Consider the following 17,165-nt stretch of genomic DNA (forward strand, 5'->3'; position numbering starts at 1 on the left):
AAAGGGTAGGGAAAGGATGAGGCTGTTTCCCTTGAGAGTCAGCAATGAGCAGGGTGGGAGGGTCAGAAAATTCCAGCTTCCCTGTTTGCCTTCATGACCTCCAGCTGCACAGCTATCTTCTGCTGCCCTTGCACAAAAGCAAGGGTTCATCTTTGTTTTCTGCTGTTACCATCCCTCTCTTTTAAAGCCATTGCTCTGTGTTTCACTGTGGCTGTGATGGAGCATCTCAAGAGATAACAACAAAATATAGAGGCAGTCAAAAACCAGGAGAACAAACAGCAGAAAAGTGACTCTGCTGCCACAGTAGTTGACAAAAAAGGGGCACGGAAAATCCCCAAGTCTCTGCCTTCAGAGGTGACTGAGCAGATGAGGGTGATGAAGTAACACGGTGTCACAGGTCAGGGAGGCATTAATGACCTCGCTAGACTGAAGGCTGTGGCTTGGCTGGTGGCAGCGAGGAAAGTCACGAGCAATGCACAAAGGGTTTTGCCTCCCTGCTCCATGCCCGCGCTGGAATTAATCACTCACACACAAATGTCAACACTGCGGAAAATATCCTTCAGGATAATCTCTCTCACAAAGCTGCTTAACATTTTAGTAATATACAGTTCACTTCCAGGTGTCAAAGGATTTCAGCCTTTCTCATCTCTGTTCAAAGGCATCTTCATCTGCTGGCACCCTGGTGCTGCTTCTCTGCTCCGGTTAAGCGTGTGAGCCAGCAGCTGCAGCTTGCAACGCTGATTTACCTGCAGAGAACCCACCAGCGAGCTCGTGGTGCTGCCTGGCTTTATCTTCAGGTGCTTGTGCTGGGTTCTGGCAAAGACAAGGTGATGTTGGGGCATGCCAAATCTCACCTCCATTTGGCTGAATTCAGAAGCGCTGGAGAGTAGCAAGTGCACGCCTTTGCTGTTTCGCACTTGGGCTTGTAGGAAGGATTAGGAGAGGAGGCTGATCTGCCCGTTTGCCTTCACCTTGAATCAGGGAGGGGAGGCAGAGAGTGGTGCTGCTCCCAGGCTCTGCTCTGTTAACCAGGAAACTTCACGTCCACCTCACTGTGACCAGGAGAATCGATAGCAGTGCTGCTGCTAATGGGGCTGACACAGAGGCAGGGGTTGCTAAACCTGGTAGTGATGAAGAGCAGAAAGGAAGATTAGGGGAAAACGGCATTGAAAAGGTTAACAGGATGCTGTTTTCAATGATGAGGTTCAGATGTTGGCTTGGTGGGGGAGCTGGGTGGGAGCTTACAGTGGGGAATCGCTCTGATCCTGGGAGCCTTCCAACAGATAGACACGAGCCTGGCATAGCCTGTGGGATGGGATTGATTTCTGGTGTTCCTCTGGTTGGTGCCGCAGTTCTGGGGTTGGTCTGTGCCTGTCCTTGCTGCTCTGACTTCCAGAGGTGCTGAATATGCACAGCTCCCCTGCAGCCAGAGGGAAATGGAGCTTTAAGGCTTCAGCAGCGCCGTGCCTCAGTTTACCTGCAAATGCATTTAAAAAATAAAAATGTTTACAGCTAACCAACAGTGAGATCTGGTGCATGTCTGCCTTTGTGCCATGCTTTGACTCAGATCCTAGAGAAGTCACAGAGTGAGCAAATGGGTTGCAGTTGAACGGCCCTCAACCACAAGTGCTTCAGGAGCTCATCTAATGTGCTTCAGCTGCTGAATCAAGTCTCCTGCTGCCCCCAAAACACATATAGGATCTATAAAAGGCCCTCAGTGCCAGCTCCTTTGCTGTGCTGATTTCTCTCTCATAGCACAGTACTGCTTCCTGAAGCTAACCTGCCTTCAGCTTAGCAGCAGCTCCTGGAAAGCTCTTGTTGCTGTAAGGAGAGCTCACCACGAAGCTGCAACATTCAAATCTGGCTCCACTCACTCGTGCTTCAATTATTTAGTCCAATTTTAAGCAAGAGCACCCACTTGCATTTAATATGGTGCTGGGAGGGGTGTCACTGCTGGGCTTAATGCATGCTCCAGTGCTCTGCTGGCTCTCGGTCCTCTCCCCCAGTGGCATGAGCCAGCGAGTGGGGATGTCCCTGGGCTGTCCCCTGCTAGGGCAGCATTGCCTGCCACCAGCCCTGCCTGCCACCAGGCACGAGCCACTCGGAGCTTTGCTGACCCTGACCCCAGCTCGCGACAAGGTTGTCCGCATGATTGCTGCTGGTGCGGTACGAGACCTGCAGTTGAAGAGAGGCAGGCCTCCAGACAGCCTCACTGAACGCTTGATTCGGTTAAAATCGATGGAATAATTAGCCCACAGAGTCTGCCCAAAGGTCAGGAAGCAGCGATTTCTTTTTTTTTTCTTGCAGCAGCTTTGGTCCTGAGCTCTTGCTTTAGTGCAAGGATTGCAAGCAAAGGCACTTCAGCAGGTAGGTTATAAAAGTGTTATGACTGCTGGTATTAAGCTGACAGGCTAATGTGACAAGTGCTTAACAAGGTCTCCCAAAATAGAGAGGTAAATGCTTCGCAGCACTGGTTTCTCGGACAACCCCGAAATGAGCTGACGGGCACGGCGCAGGCTGGGCTGGCTGCCTGGGAGGCAGAGTGCAGGAGAGCCTCCGAGAGCAGCGTGGAGGAAGAGGAGGAGGAGGAGGACACCAGGAGAAAGAGGACGGGACCAGGTAGGGGCACCCTGCTCTCGCACCCCATTCTGTCCCATGGCCCCAAAGCTCGTCCCTCCATCCTCTCCCCTTCTGTCGCCCAGCTCTGTGCTGCTCCCCCTGTGCTGGCAGCAGGCGTCTGCGGTGATGGGGACACGAGGACGGTGCCATACAGCAGAATCCATCTTTCCCCCTCTCATCCCACGGGGGCACGTATGCTACCAGCTGGACACGCTGCATCCCGCGGGCTGTGTTTGCAGAAATGCTCTGATCTCTCATTTTTAAGCCCAGTGTTTCAATCCCCCTTGGAGCGAAGGTAAACGGTTGGGATGCTGCTTCGGTGGATTCAAGGTTTCAAGTCAAACAGCAGTCATTTAACCACTCTTTTAAAGTTCATATCATTTGAATGTCATATGTCAAACTAATGCTACTTCCAGTGAAGGCAAATAGATATTTATTCCCCTCTCAGCTGTCCAGCGGTCTGACATTCATTATTGAAACATTGCAGCTGCCAGGGATTGAAATTACCTGTAGGAGTGCATCGAGCAAAGCCTTCCACCTCTTTAAGGGTTATTCCCTGTAATACGTTTTAGTTCAGGCTCATTTTACAGCTGCTCTTGATCTGCAGTTGCTTTTTCCTATGTCTGGACAAGGTCAGGCATGGGCTTTTTGACCATTTCCTCCAAGACGATGTTGTAACTTCATTTTTCACGGCTTGTCTTTGGCTCGGATTCGTGGTCATTGTGCACCTCCATGCAGCTCCAGTCCCTGAGGGGCTAGAACGGAAAATTCACCTCTTGGGGAGTCCCAGGCAGGGATTATTATTTATTTGTTTATTTATTTCATGCATTATTTTGCATGAAATAGCCAACATTTTGTAGCTCATTGGGCACTAAAATATTCAATTGGCTGTGTGCAATTTCAGGGACAGAAGGAAAGACAATGGAGACGACTAGATTAGGAGCCTAGATTCAGGGCATTTAGACATTGCCCTGAACATCACAGAGCAATTTACACCTGTACGAGGGTCCATGGAGTTATATTGAATCAGACCAGGAGCATTTTACAGCCACTTTGCATGAGCATAAATGATAGCATAAGGTGCAAAGGAAACAGCCAGCCGGACAATTACATAGCATCTTCACACGCCTTATTAATTCTCATTACACTACCCTCTGTGCTGAGACTCAGCATCTTCCCTTCCCCATGAAGGGAAGGCCGGGTGAGGCTGCGGAGCCAATTTAGCCACCTGCCAAATGTACAGCCTCTGGCTGCTGGTAGCTTCACTCCTTGGGCCTGGAGAGCTGGCTGCCCCCTACCAGTGTCTGAGAAGCAGCTTGCTAAATCAGTGATGGAAATCACAGCTGTCTCCTGCCCTTCTGGGCTTCTGAGCAACCTGTGATGTTACAATCAACTGTACCTATGTCTTTTTATTATTATATTATATTATATTATATTATATTATATTATATTATATTATATTATATTAATTTCTTTTTTTTTTTTTTTTTACTGAGCTTACCTCCATAGGTATCTCAGGAAGGGGGGTGGCAATATTCACCTGAAGAATATGCACCCAGTTCCTGCCTGATACTGAAATTCCCTAAAAGAGAGAAGCTCCTTAGCACTCCCACAGCTCTTGCCCTATCTCCCACTCAGAGCCGCTTGCTTAAAAGCTGGCAGACCTGCACCTTTCTGGCCAAAGATGACTAGAAAGACCTGGTGAGTGCTGGGCTCCTCAGGCAGGAGACAACTTGAATAGTCAGACCAGCTTTATGCAGCTGGGAGAATGGCTATCTGATGTTCTATCTGGGAATCTTATTAATGTTATCTTATTATTTCATAATAGATATAACCCATGTGCTAGGGCTGGCAGGCTGTAATTGGGCCTTGCCAGGGAATTACTCATATTTTTCATTCTTGAAGGAATGAACAGCGTATTCGGTTACGCTAACTACCTCATTTGTGTGGATTCCATTCATTTTATGTGTCTCGCTCCTGAAGTATTATGGCTAGGGCAACGATTTCTCACTCGAAGTAAACGTCAGAGAGTCTCGAAGCAGATGCTCTCTTCTCCCGGCGCTGAACAGATGCTGGCACCGTGTTCTCCTCTCCTTTGGGTGCTGCAGAGCTGCCCAAAGGTGTTTTTTTTTTCCACAGAACACACTTTGTTGATGGAGACCTACATCTCTTCTTCCAGCTCAGTGTCTCAGGGTGCTGCAGCAAAATGTGGAGCTCTCTGAACAGGGGCGACAATGTTATTTATTTATTGCTGCTTTCCTATTTAGTAACCCTTATCTGGGCCTCAGGCCTTTTGGACTGACTTGTAAAGCACCAGAAAAGGTAGAGCATCAACCCAAGTTCTCAGCCTTTTTTTTTTTAATTATTTTTTTAAAAAGACCTTTTTTTACTCTCCATGGGGTGTAAACGATAGTTTCAGCCATAGCAAACCTCCCTCCTAATACTTACAATTACGCTCTTTTGTGTGCACAAGCAACATATCCTCGTCAATAAAAGTCCTTCTTAATTCCTTTTTATCTTCCCCAGGGGAGTCCTTAGAGCCCGGTGGATCCTCAAGCAACCCTTTAATTCCTCCCACCTCAGCCCTCGCTGCAGCCAGCAGTGAAAATGCTGCTCCTGAACCAGGCTGTGGTGGCTGCTGGACGGCACGGAGCATCACCTGCCCACAGGGACCCAGCTTTCTGCAGCGTTATCAGAAATGTTTCCACACGTTTGTTTGCAAAATGTCTTTATCCAGCCAGGAGAAATGTCCCTTGAAGTCAGCTAACCAAATAAATAAATAACAGTCAAAGACAATAGAGTGGAAAAGTTTCTAGAGGGAAATAAGTGATGGATTGGAAGAGATTTGAGGCTGTTATGGTGTACAACTCAATGCGTGATGTGACAGGAGAGAATCCTCATTGTGCCCTTTCCTGGTCTTTCATTTTAAATGAAGTCCTAAAAATGCTGATTTAAAAAGTTTGGAGAAGCAAAACAAAATAGGCAGATGTATGGTGTGACATTTTTGTTGTAGACTTCAATTTTTTTCATAATACAGATGCTGGTAGCTGTGTCGGAACAGAGTTCTTTGACCAGGGTGCAGAAGGGATGCTGGAGCTGCTGGCAGTTTTTTAGTGTGCTCGTGCACAAGTCTGAACAAAGAGAGCAGTGATTTCACTTTTCAACCGTAATAATAGCAAGCAACAGGAATTCTGACCTGGAATTTGTCTTTGCATTCCAAGAGTATCCTTGAGCAGTCTGTGGAGACCCAGGGAAAACAGCTGATTAATGCCACCATTAATGAAAATAAACACAGCATAAAATTCCAAGTAGCGGGACTGCTTCCCAAAGCATCCAGGAGTGAGAGATAACAGCAAATGCAATAAAGCAGAAATCCGCTTTGACTGTCAAGGGGTAATGTTTCCTAGCTCAGACCCAGGCCTGTGAGGGGGAACATACCATCCATAGCAAAGCAGTCTGCGACCTTGAAGTGCTCATATGCTTGAAAAGCGATCTCAGAAATGCAGACATGAATGTTATTGGTGGCTGTTTCCCCACTTCGAGCCCCTGCAAAGGGTCCCGTGTTATCTCCTGTACTGCACAGGACCTGGCTGCTGTTGATGCCCAGGGTGCTATTGCCCGAAACGCAAGTCAGAAGTTTTCTGGCAGGTTTTGTGGGAAAACAGCAGTAAATATTCTGCCCACCATCAACAGGCAGAATTGTCAAGGAGGTGCCTGTAGTGTGAGGGGTAGGGTGTGTAGGTATTTGTGTGCATGAGTCCGTGCCTGGGAGAGGTCTCTGCCTCTTTCTCATGTGTGTATTTATCTCACCAATTTGACCAAAGGAATTACAGGATTGAAAGGAAATTAATAGCTTAGCACCCAGTCAGCTTCTTATTTTGAATCAATCCATTCTTGTCACTTGGACTGAACTAAATAATTAATCGTGCTACCTAAAAATAATTACGGCTAATATCACAGAGATTACACTAGCCAGTTCTAACAATAATGTTGTTAAGAACATCTAAATAACCCTATATTTAATTACACTCTGGCTTGTTTAGTGATGTACAGGTTTGGGGCTTTCTCTCACTGCAAATTTGGGCCAGTTACATTTATTAAATGAGAACTTTTTATAGCTAGTGTTCAAATTATCAAATACTTGCCTAAAGCAATCCCATTGATCAAGTGTATCATTTGTAATACAAATGTTTTTATTAGGAGGCTTTGTTCAAGATAAATGAAGGATCAAATTAACTGGAGATTGGTTTGAGTAGAAAATGCTGCAGCTGGATAATTTCAAGCACTGAGGCTGAACATTTCTTTCAAATGACGAGAAGTCATCAACTAAGTCTTAATATAAAACATGCACGCACAGAGGCATCTTTGTATTGATTCCTCTCATTTCTATGGCACTCTTTATACAAAGCACATCAGGTTTTGTAGGAAAGGTTGCAAACCCATCACATCACTGCAACTAAACCAATCTGAGATATTTTTTTTTTCTGGCCAAAACTATGTATGCTATCAAAATACCAACATGCCCCAGAACCTTCTTCCCACCCCCTCTTTTTTCAACCCCATTGTGCTACCTCTGTTCCCACCCAGGAAGATTTATTGTGCAACTCTGCTCTTAATTCAAATGCCTCCCTTGCAGCTGGGCTGGGGCAGTAGTGTGCCTTCTTTTTGGAAGGGAAACAAGGAGCCTAGACACATGAATATTTACCTCTTTCCAGCATTTGTGGTAGCACAGCAGGGTCTGGATGTGATTGAGGGTTTGCCCATGATCAGCCAGTGGAAAATGAGCATGTGAGTGCAATGCTGTTACTTTATATATATACACATATTAATACAGTCTGCGTTAGGAAAGCTATTTGTCTGGGGTTACATTTTTGGCTGCCATGTAGAACTGTAGGTATTAAATAGTTGCTTTCTAAATTAAGCTCTCTCCTCGCCACATCCCACTCCCATAGCGATGCATGGAGCGTTTGCTGATACAGGCAATACAGATGTCTGGGGAGCTGCTGTAAAACCTCCCAAGATTTACAGCTCCTCCACCAGGTTTCTCCATGGGTTGGCTTCAGAGGGAGAGGTCTCACAGGCATTCAGGATCCTTTCAAATCTATCTCCAGAGGCACCCGCAATAATCAGAGGAAATCCCTTGAAACCCATCAGATAAAATTTACAGACCTGGGAAGGCAGCATGGAGGTCAGTTGATCCCTGGGGACAGGATATTTCTGGCCTGTTCAGGGACACGAGGCCAAGTTTCCAGCACGTGCCGAGCACTTTGTGAAGAACTCCAGATGCTCTAGCTTGGTTTGGCTTACAGCAGGAAAATCAATGTAAATCTCCTCAAAATGCTGGGTTTCTTCTTAATTTGAGGTGGGGAGGAATACTCAGCTCGTATACTGGGATCTAAACATCCATAATGCCTGTCCCAGCACCCCATTAATGTACCAGGAGGGTGCTCAAGCAGTACAATACACAGCACAGCTTTTAGGGAGAATTATTACTTTATTTATCACTTTAGCAGAGGAAGTAATGAACCCAGGTGGAATTACAGGTGGTAATGAAAATCGGAGACTTGTTTTTTGCAGCTATCATTTGTGGCTACTCCAAATATATGGATATCTATGCAAGAACCAAAAGTGTGTACCATGTGTATATATGACAGATATTCACAGGATTACGTATGTGTAAATGATGTGCTTGTCTTGTTATATCTGGTTTTGGAGCTGCAGATACTGGACTGGGAGAGCTTGTATTTTGCTTTTGTGCTGTGGTTAATAATAGCTTGTTACCCTCATTGAAAGGTTTAAAAGCTGCGACCATTAGGTTTGATGGAGGTGGTTCAAACTTTGCTTTGGAAAACTGCAGTGTATTGGTGGGAGAGCTATTTCCTCCAGAAAAGCTGCAGCTATTGTAGTAATAATTAAAAAAAAAAAAAAAAAAGGCAAACGATCAAATTTAGGAGTTATATTTAAAGAGACAGAGAGGGAGATCAAATTAACCCCTTTACTCTGCAGACAAGGCTGAAGCACAAGGACATCACTGCAGTCTGCCCAGCAAAGTGAGGAATGAAAGCAACGGCGTGTATTGGTAATGGGTAACTTGATATGAGTCAAGCAATTTAATTTCTATAGGGAACACAGTGATTGAAAGCAGCACTAATGCTGATTAATCCCCCTCCCTCTTTTCTGTCTTCTAATTTCTCGCTCCTTGGTGCTCTTCATTCCTTTCAGACGAGTCCCATTGTACGTGTACACCAGGACACCTCGTGCTACACGCGCTGAATACATGTCAAAATCTTGGGGGTCACACTGCTGCTTTTCTTAGCCTCTATTACACTTTATAAAGCTGTGTTTTTCTCTACTAATTCCAAAACATTTTATATAGTTCATTTAATTACTGTCTTAGTCATTGACCATATGAAAATCATTTTCTCATTAGATTTTTTTTTCAGCATCCAGAGATGAGACTGCAGCATCGCATCCCTGTTCAGCTCGCAGGACTGCTTTCAGAGGACAGCTACTGGTGGGACATAACGGCCTCTCCAGCCTCTTTCCTCAGTCTGGTACCAGGCATGAGGATAAATAACTTAGAGGAGAAAAATTCATGCTTGTTATATGGTGCTGATTTCAGGAAAGCTGACACAGATTGATTTCACCAGGAATATCTGTTGTGCTTTGTTTTATTTTAGTAGATAGTATGTTTTCAGGGAAAACAAAACAAAACAAAAAAACAACCAACAAAACAACAACAACAAAACCAGTGTGATCTAGGTTTAGAAATGACTCATGTTTGGCCACCCAAATAACATGACAGTTGGGAAATCTCAGCTAAGTTCAATGTCCTGCCTCTGTCTGCAACATCTCCTGGAAAAGCCACGGAAGTGACTCACAGGTTGCTCCATCTGCCAAGAGCTTCCCTGTCTGCTGTCCTTGCAAAAAGAGATTTCCTCATCTTGGGCAGCAGCTGAGTTTTTGTGTGCAGTCAAAACTGCCTCTGAAAACAGAGGACGTCTGAGAGAAGGGCTGATACAACAGAGTTTTAGGCAGGAATACATCTGAAAATGAAGTTTGGCAAAGAAAGCTTAAAAGAGAGAAGTGTGCAGAAGTTACAGGAGCAAAATCCTGATTTCTCCAGCATTGTTTTCAGAGGGGGAGTGACAACTTTTGGGAAAATGCCAGGATTTTAAATACGTGTTTTCTTTTTCTGAATATTGGACATGCCAGCCCAATGGGCATAGTGGATAAGTTTAATTGAGTGGTTAGATTTAGTTGATTGGTTTAATTGATTGTTTAGGTTTAATTGATTGATTTTGATAAAGTGTTCCTAGTCACCAGAGACACCAGGCTGTACAGACAAGTGAAGAGTAGGCACTACTCATTTTATCATCTTCATCACATGTGTAGATAAATAACAATAATAGGAGAAAAAAAAAGAAAAAAAATTATTTTTAGGATGAAACAATTTAAAATATATGGTTTGGGGAAAAATAGTTCTGATGTCTATCTGAAGTTACGGACATGAGGTCTATATGGTCAAAGAAACACAGTAAAACCATGGCCAGTTGGTGTCAAAATAATGACTGGGAAAGGGGGGAGCCAGCGCAATGGTCAGCAGACAGCTCCCACAGCAGAGAATGCAGCAAGTTTCCCTATGGACACAGCAAGGTCTGGCTGCAAATCAGCAGGAATTCTTTGGAGAAAAAACAAACAAACAAAACAAAAACTTTAAGTGTTGTCTATTTTAGCTCAGCTGTAGCCAGGACTCCAGCAGCTGGTTAAGAGTCACCATCTCCTGCTGCCTGATGTCACTTGTGAGTGACAAGGAGAGGGCAAAGAGGGAATGACTTGTACCAACAGAACTAAAGACTGAAAGATTGAAACTGGAAGGTTTTCAGTACAAGCAAAAAGAGGTATTTCCCTTCCTGAGCGTATCTATGGACTCCTTGAACTACAAAGGCCAGGCAGCTGAGAGAGTATTTCTGAGAAGTACCTTTAACTCTCACCCTGTTCCCAGGCTTTTCCATGAGCATCTGCTGCCGGCACTGTTGGGAACAGGCTGAGCTACTCACACTGACGTTTTTATGCTCCTCAGTTACTTAATTGTCTTTATTTGACCAAGAAATTTTAAGCAGAAGAGCAGTGTCTTGGAGGGGTGAGGATCCGCTGGGTTGCACTGAAGGCCAACAGACCTCAGACTTGGTTCCTGCTGTCACGAGGAGCACAATCTCCGTGCTGCTGACGTTGATTTTACATCTGACTTCAGCTGCAACAGGCTCAAGGATTTCATTATTCAGCAGCCTCTCCATCTGCTTTATTGAAAATGTGTGCAAAGATTAAACATGACAAGGAATTTGTTTCCAAGATACTGATATTTTGGGATGGATTAAGAAGTGTAAGTACACCCTCCTTTCCCTGGAGAGCAAGGCAGGCTGTGCTCTGCTCCCCTGCAGGCTGCCCAGTGTCGTGGGGCTGCACAGAAAATGGTATCACAGCTGTGTGCCTTTGCAAGTTATTTCTCTTCTTTTCCTACAGAGCCTTTTAATTCCAGCTCCAAAAGAAAACAGGTTCATCAAATGTCATCTCGAGAATATCCCCCTGCATCCAGGCACCATAAGTGTGAGAAATGATTTGTCGGGCACCACTACAGCTAGTTTTCGCCTGTTCTTATCCATCTCCTGTCAGCACTCACACCCCTGTTGACAAAACGAATTTCGCTTTGATTTCATCTTTCCAGATAACACAGATTAACTAGAAGCTGTGTCTTTCTGTTGTTGTGAAAACGTACAGAAGGAGCAATCCTACAGAAGAGATGCAGATGTCTCAGCAAAGCTTGCAGTCATAGTAAGCAGTGCAGACCAACATATTGCTGGAAACGGAGAGATACCAGAGGTACCAGCCACTTCAGTAAGACTTTGAGTACAATAAATGCAAATACCCGTGTTACTATGCTGTTTTAATACCATTTTCATGTCTCCCAACCAGCATCTCCTGCAGGGTTACAGTCCCCATCTTCTTGCATTCAGCCTTCCTCCTCCTCTGCTGCAGCTGTTGTCCCGTATGCAGCGTGGGGGGAAGAGCAGGGTCAGACAGCCACCACCGAGCTGCCTCGTGTCACCTGCCTTGCCTTCCCCCTGCAATTCTGGTGTGACAGATGCAGGAGAGAAGAAGAGCTCCTGGAGGAGCACACAGGTTTATGTATTAGTGAAGATTTCCTCTGTTGTTTCAAGGGCATGGGGGACAGAGAGAATTAGATGAGCCATGGCAATCCCTCCCGCTGGGAGACAGCAGCTCCACACTTACCCTTATTGCCACGAGGAGACAGTGATACTGCAGTCAGGGACTTGTGTGACAGTTGTAGTGAGAAGATCCAGGGAAATTAAGATGGATCCTGCAGATAAGCGGCATTTAACAAAATTAAAGTGGATGCCTTTGGAGGCAAGAGATGTGCTCACCTCTGGAGAGCTTGGACAGAGCTGGAGTTTGTTGGAGTGACCTCATGAGCAGAAGAGGAGCTGTGAGTCACCTTCATCATCATAACGCTTCACAGGGCCAACAATTTAAAATGTCAAGAAGCTTTTTTTGGAATAGTTGAATAAGTTATTTCCTAAAGCATCTCCAGGCAGCCCCAGAGCATCTAACATGGCCTCATGTGGTCGGAAAGGGCAGTCAGCCCACAGCCCAGGCGGGCAAGGATGGAGCTGGTGGCTTCTTACCCTGGAACAAAACCATGTGTACTGCAGCATATTCGGTGTGTTTTACAGTGTGCACATACACCAGTGAGAAGAGATCATTCGCTCTCACTCCATCCAGAGAAAGAAAGTCAGGGAATGGAGGCTGTGATGAGATAAATGGTTATTATGAGATATAGGCATTTTTAATTAGCTCCTGCAGACTGCACCACACTCCTAATGAGCTCTTGCCAAGTTTGCTGTGATTCCTCTTTACGTTTTGTAACTCTGTAATAGTAACAATATAATCATTTTCTATAATAACCATGATAAAACCCAGATAATCCTTCTGTAACTCCTGCATAAGCTTCATGTAATTAAATCAGTTGGTGAAACATTCTTGGTCTAAGGGACAGATGAATGCAGCTCTGTCACCCAACAAAAGGGGCTGATGCAGAGAACACATTTCCCATATCTTCCTACACCCAAAGCATTATAAATCCAGTTAATGGGGTTAAAATGGTGAACAGGTGTGTTTGGATCTCAGATTTGCCCATCACTGCCAAAGCAGCAGCCAGAATGTTGCCAAATCGGTAAATTTAGTCTAGTCTGTTGTGTGTTACAGGGGTTAGTGATTAGGCAGCTGCTGCAGCACAGAGCAGTTCCCATGTGGGTGGGAGGTGTGAGAAGGGATGAGGGGCAGAGACATCACAGGACTCCTGCTTTCATCCCTCCTTTCAAAGAAGGAGGAATGCTTCTCAACAGTGCTGAGAAATGCAATTTAGGTAAATAGTAGGTGGCTCCTAAGAAGAGTTTATGCAGCCTGTTATCTTTCGCTGCTCTGCTCTGATTGATGTACCCCAGAAGGGGTCATATGTGCCTTCCCTTTCCCTTTCCCTTTCCCTTTCCCTTTCCCTTTCCCTTTCCCTTTCCCTTTCCCTTTCCCTTTCCCTATTCACCCTTTCAAAGGAAGGACCAAAGAGGGGACATACATCTGGAAGACAATGAAACGCATTGTGAAATGGACACAATGCCCCCAGAACAAAAATCTGTTTCATTAAGAGATAGGTAAACCTAACTTCAACAGTAAACTCTGAGAGCTTTAGGACTCGCTCTGGTTGGTGGAGCATCCAGACTTTACTGTTTGCAGATTGGGCTCTTAACTGAACCAGGTGCTGAACAAGTGTTTTCCACAGGTCACTGATTTCCGACTTTGTTCAGAATAGCACCAGCCCCAGGCCAAATTCAGTCCTGAAATAAATGGACTCTGCTCTCAGGCCGAATACCCTGGCACGGTGCATCTTCTGTAGCAGCCTATGGCATTGGGAAATGCGTGGCAGGCTGATTTCTTCAACTCCACTGCAGGCAATGGAGCTCCGCACTGGCCCTTGGATGGGTTACTGCCTTTCTGCTCCACTTATTGCTGCAGTTTATGAAAGCCTGCAGTGAAAATGTCACATTCATGTTGAGGGGAGGTGAAAAGGCAAAGTGTTGTTTGACCGTCTTGAATTTTCCTCGGTCTCTCGTGTCCCAAACCGCTGGAGCAGCTGCCAAAGTGCTGCTCTGTTCCAGCCTTTCCTGCCTGTTACCTATTACAGACCCGATGTGATCTTGTACTGATTCCTCTCTGCTAACTGCTGAAGCTGCTCTCTTCTGTAGCTAGATGCAAGCAGCAAGAGGGGATGGATGATCACAGAACTTGAGCATCAAAAGTCCATCCCAGCCACCTGAAAGCCGAAGTGGTACTTTAAAAAATATTTTTTCCTCTTGCAGCTAAGGGGAAAAAGGACAAAATAATTTCCAAATTAACTAGTTGGTTCCTACTCTGACAGCTGGGTTTCCGGGGCTTCTCACAGTCTCAGTGCTAGTTCTGAATTACTGGTGCCATACCCAGGCTGTCAGATCCAAACACCTGGTGACTAAAGGTAGAACAGATCACACAGATTCAGTATTTATGCCCTGTAATGGGCCTTTATAAACTTCTGCTTTAAAACCCAGGCACCAAACTTACAGACACTCAAACCCATCTAGACAGGCCTTAAACTGTCAAGGCTTAACAAAGATTTTCTCCAGCTGAGGCTGGAAGAGGAAAATCTTCAGAACCTGGTGCAAAGCACGAGCCTGCCCAGGCCCCGAGGCACTGACTGGTCTTAACAGCCCTGACCAGCCTCACCTGGGTATTACACCCACACCCAAGGCCCTGGGGACCATTTAAGCTCATCTTGGTGCCCTTGTTCCTTTTTGAGTTGTGCTGGAGGAGGGCAGGTCTTTAGCTCAGGCATAGCCACACTACTTGGCCACGGACCCTGAAGATCCACATTAAGAAGGGGGAGGCTTTCCACCTACTGCTACCATGGTAAGGCTCTCATTTCAGATTAAAACTGGTGGTTTGGTGAGCAACATTCTGCTCTTTTCACTTTGCTAGCCTGCAGTCTGGAGGATGTTTCATTGGCCCCCTGCATTGCATGAATTCAACCTAGTCTTTGCACAGAGCTGTGACTGCGTCAGAAACCAGATTCCTGTAGGATCTGATGTTTTTGGCCGTGAACAAGCACAGGACCCTGGGGCCTGCAGGCAGGGGCACAGCAAGCAGTGTAATTCCCTGCTTGCACAAGCAGGTTCATCCTTTCCTATTTATTTCTGAATGTTTTTCATTATGATGTTTTCGTGGTGCTGTAGGGCTAGAAACACCAGGAATATAAATCAGAGTTTGTCATTGGCAGGCATCATATTTATTATACATGCATATACTTTTATTGTTCAGATAGCACACATTTACTTCTGAATCTGGTCTATTATCAGACACTTGCTATTCTAACAGCTTTCAATTTTTTATTTATTTATTTTTTTTTCCCACACACATGAAATACTGTGTTTAATGATTGGTTTCTGACTGGAGAAAGCAGTCTGTTAGAAAAGTCTCAGTCTGCGTGCCCTCTGTGCTCTGACTTAGCAATTTAGTTGCATCTGGTCCCCTGGGTTTTGCCTTTTTTCCCCACTCATGAAGGTGGCTAGGGAGCCCAGAAAACTCCTTCTGTGCTTCTTTTTCACTGCTAATGTGAGAACAGAGTCCACTATCCCCCTTAGACTAAAAGTCTGGGGATAAAAAAAAAAAAAGGCATCTATAATTCTTCAGGGATTTGGGAATTTCCCTGGAGAGGCTGAGAACAGCGAGCCCTGCTCTCTTCACCTGCCACCATGAATGCTGCTCAGCTGGTCGAGGACTGAAGGCATGGAGAAGGGTGTCTCTGGGTACTGTGGGCTGCTGCTAGCAATCGGAAGGGAGGCACGTAGCCAAATGCTGGGTTTTGGATGCCAGCCCCCAGCTGTACGCTTCCAATTATCCAAGCACATCCATATGCATGCGCAGACCCCTGCCTCGCTGGTGTGTGGGCAGAGGACCCAGCCCCGCTCCCGCAGATGGGCACAGGCAGCTCGCACAGCCTGGCTTAATGGGAGCAGAACTTTGTCCTTGAGATCCCCACACATGTAGCATTCAGCAGCCTTTTGAAGTGCAGTCAAAAGCCTCATCTGAGAGCAAGGATGCTCGTTTCCCATGGAGCCGTTCCTCTGCCTGATGCTTTATTTGAGGACCATGGGCAATTAGTGGAGTCCCAGGCAGAGGAGTTTGGGCATCCTGCAGGACCACGTGCGGGTTTCCTGGGGGGTGTGAACAAGGATGCTATTGTTTCTCCAGGTGGGTTATTAGCGATGGCAAACTTGCCCCTCCACTGGGGTAAAAGCTCTCACACCTACACAGTGTCAGTGAGTCATGTCCCAGATAACCAAAGCGGGCTGCCTGCAGTCAGAAAACACGGGAAAACAGCCCATTATTCTGATCAACAACCACCGCTGGCAAGAGAAGTGGGGGGAATTTAAAGGAAGTTTTTCTCCCAAGTTTTCAGAAATAGCTGCAGGTTCTGGGCTTTATAAACTTTCCAGGAAGGTCTGTTTGATCAGATAGGAAAAAATATCTAAACTATTTTTCATACAGGCTTCATTTTTACTCATCAGAGTGCTACGAGTAGTAATATCAGGAAATAGATTCACAGGCAGAAGTATGATTTTTAAGTTAACGATGTTCATTTAATTTCAACTCTTGTCTCCTCGATGTGCCTCCTCCTAATGCTCTAAATAGCTCTTCTGCCTCTTTGATGTTTACACCCTTCAAATGCATAAAGACAGTTCTCTACAATTCCTCATTTTGCCAAGCAATACATACTTAGTGCTTTTCATCTCTCTCCATAAATCAATCCCTTTCCTCCAACAGGAGTTAGAATAGGATTTTTTTTTCCTTATTAGATTTGTACTGAGAATTTCTTTTCAGAAACAGATAAATGATACAAGGCTTTTTCATGACAAAGCATCCTATCATACATTATTAGCAAACACTTCCACAGTGTAACAGGAATAAAAATAGAAGTGGGCTATAAAAAAGAATGTATAGCGGGATGACATCTAATCTCACAGCATGGCACTAAAAGTGGAGCAGTTCCTTCACATTTCTTTGCAAATCTTCAAGGAAACATCCAGGAGTCCTAAGAAATGCTTTGCATCTTTTACTTAAGGATTTAGTTAAATTTCTATGCAATCTTTGACATCAAGTTAATGAATTTTCTCTTTATTCAAGAAGCCCACCTATTGCCTGCAGCACGATTGAAGCTGCAGATCCTTCCCAGCCAGCTCCACTGCTGCTCCCTGCCTTGCTCTCCTCCCCTGAGTCTCAGCTCAGCAATGCCTGTGCCCGTCCTCTTCCACAAAACTTTAACTGAGAAACTGCCTGGGTTAAAAACGCTTTCAGTTCCCACTTGTCTCAAAAAAAAAAAAAAAAAAAAAAAAAGCATTTTTTTTATTACTGGTTTCCAGCAGAAGCAGTCAGATACGAAC

The sequence above is a fragment of the Aythya marila genome (genome assembly GCF_965140915.1).
Source record: "Aythya marila genome assembly, chromosome: 15".
In the NCBI taxonomy this organism is placed as follows: domain Eukaryota; kingdom Metazoa; phylum Chordata; class Aves; order Anseriformes; family Anatidae; genus Aythya; species Aythya marila.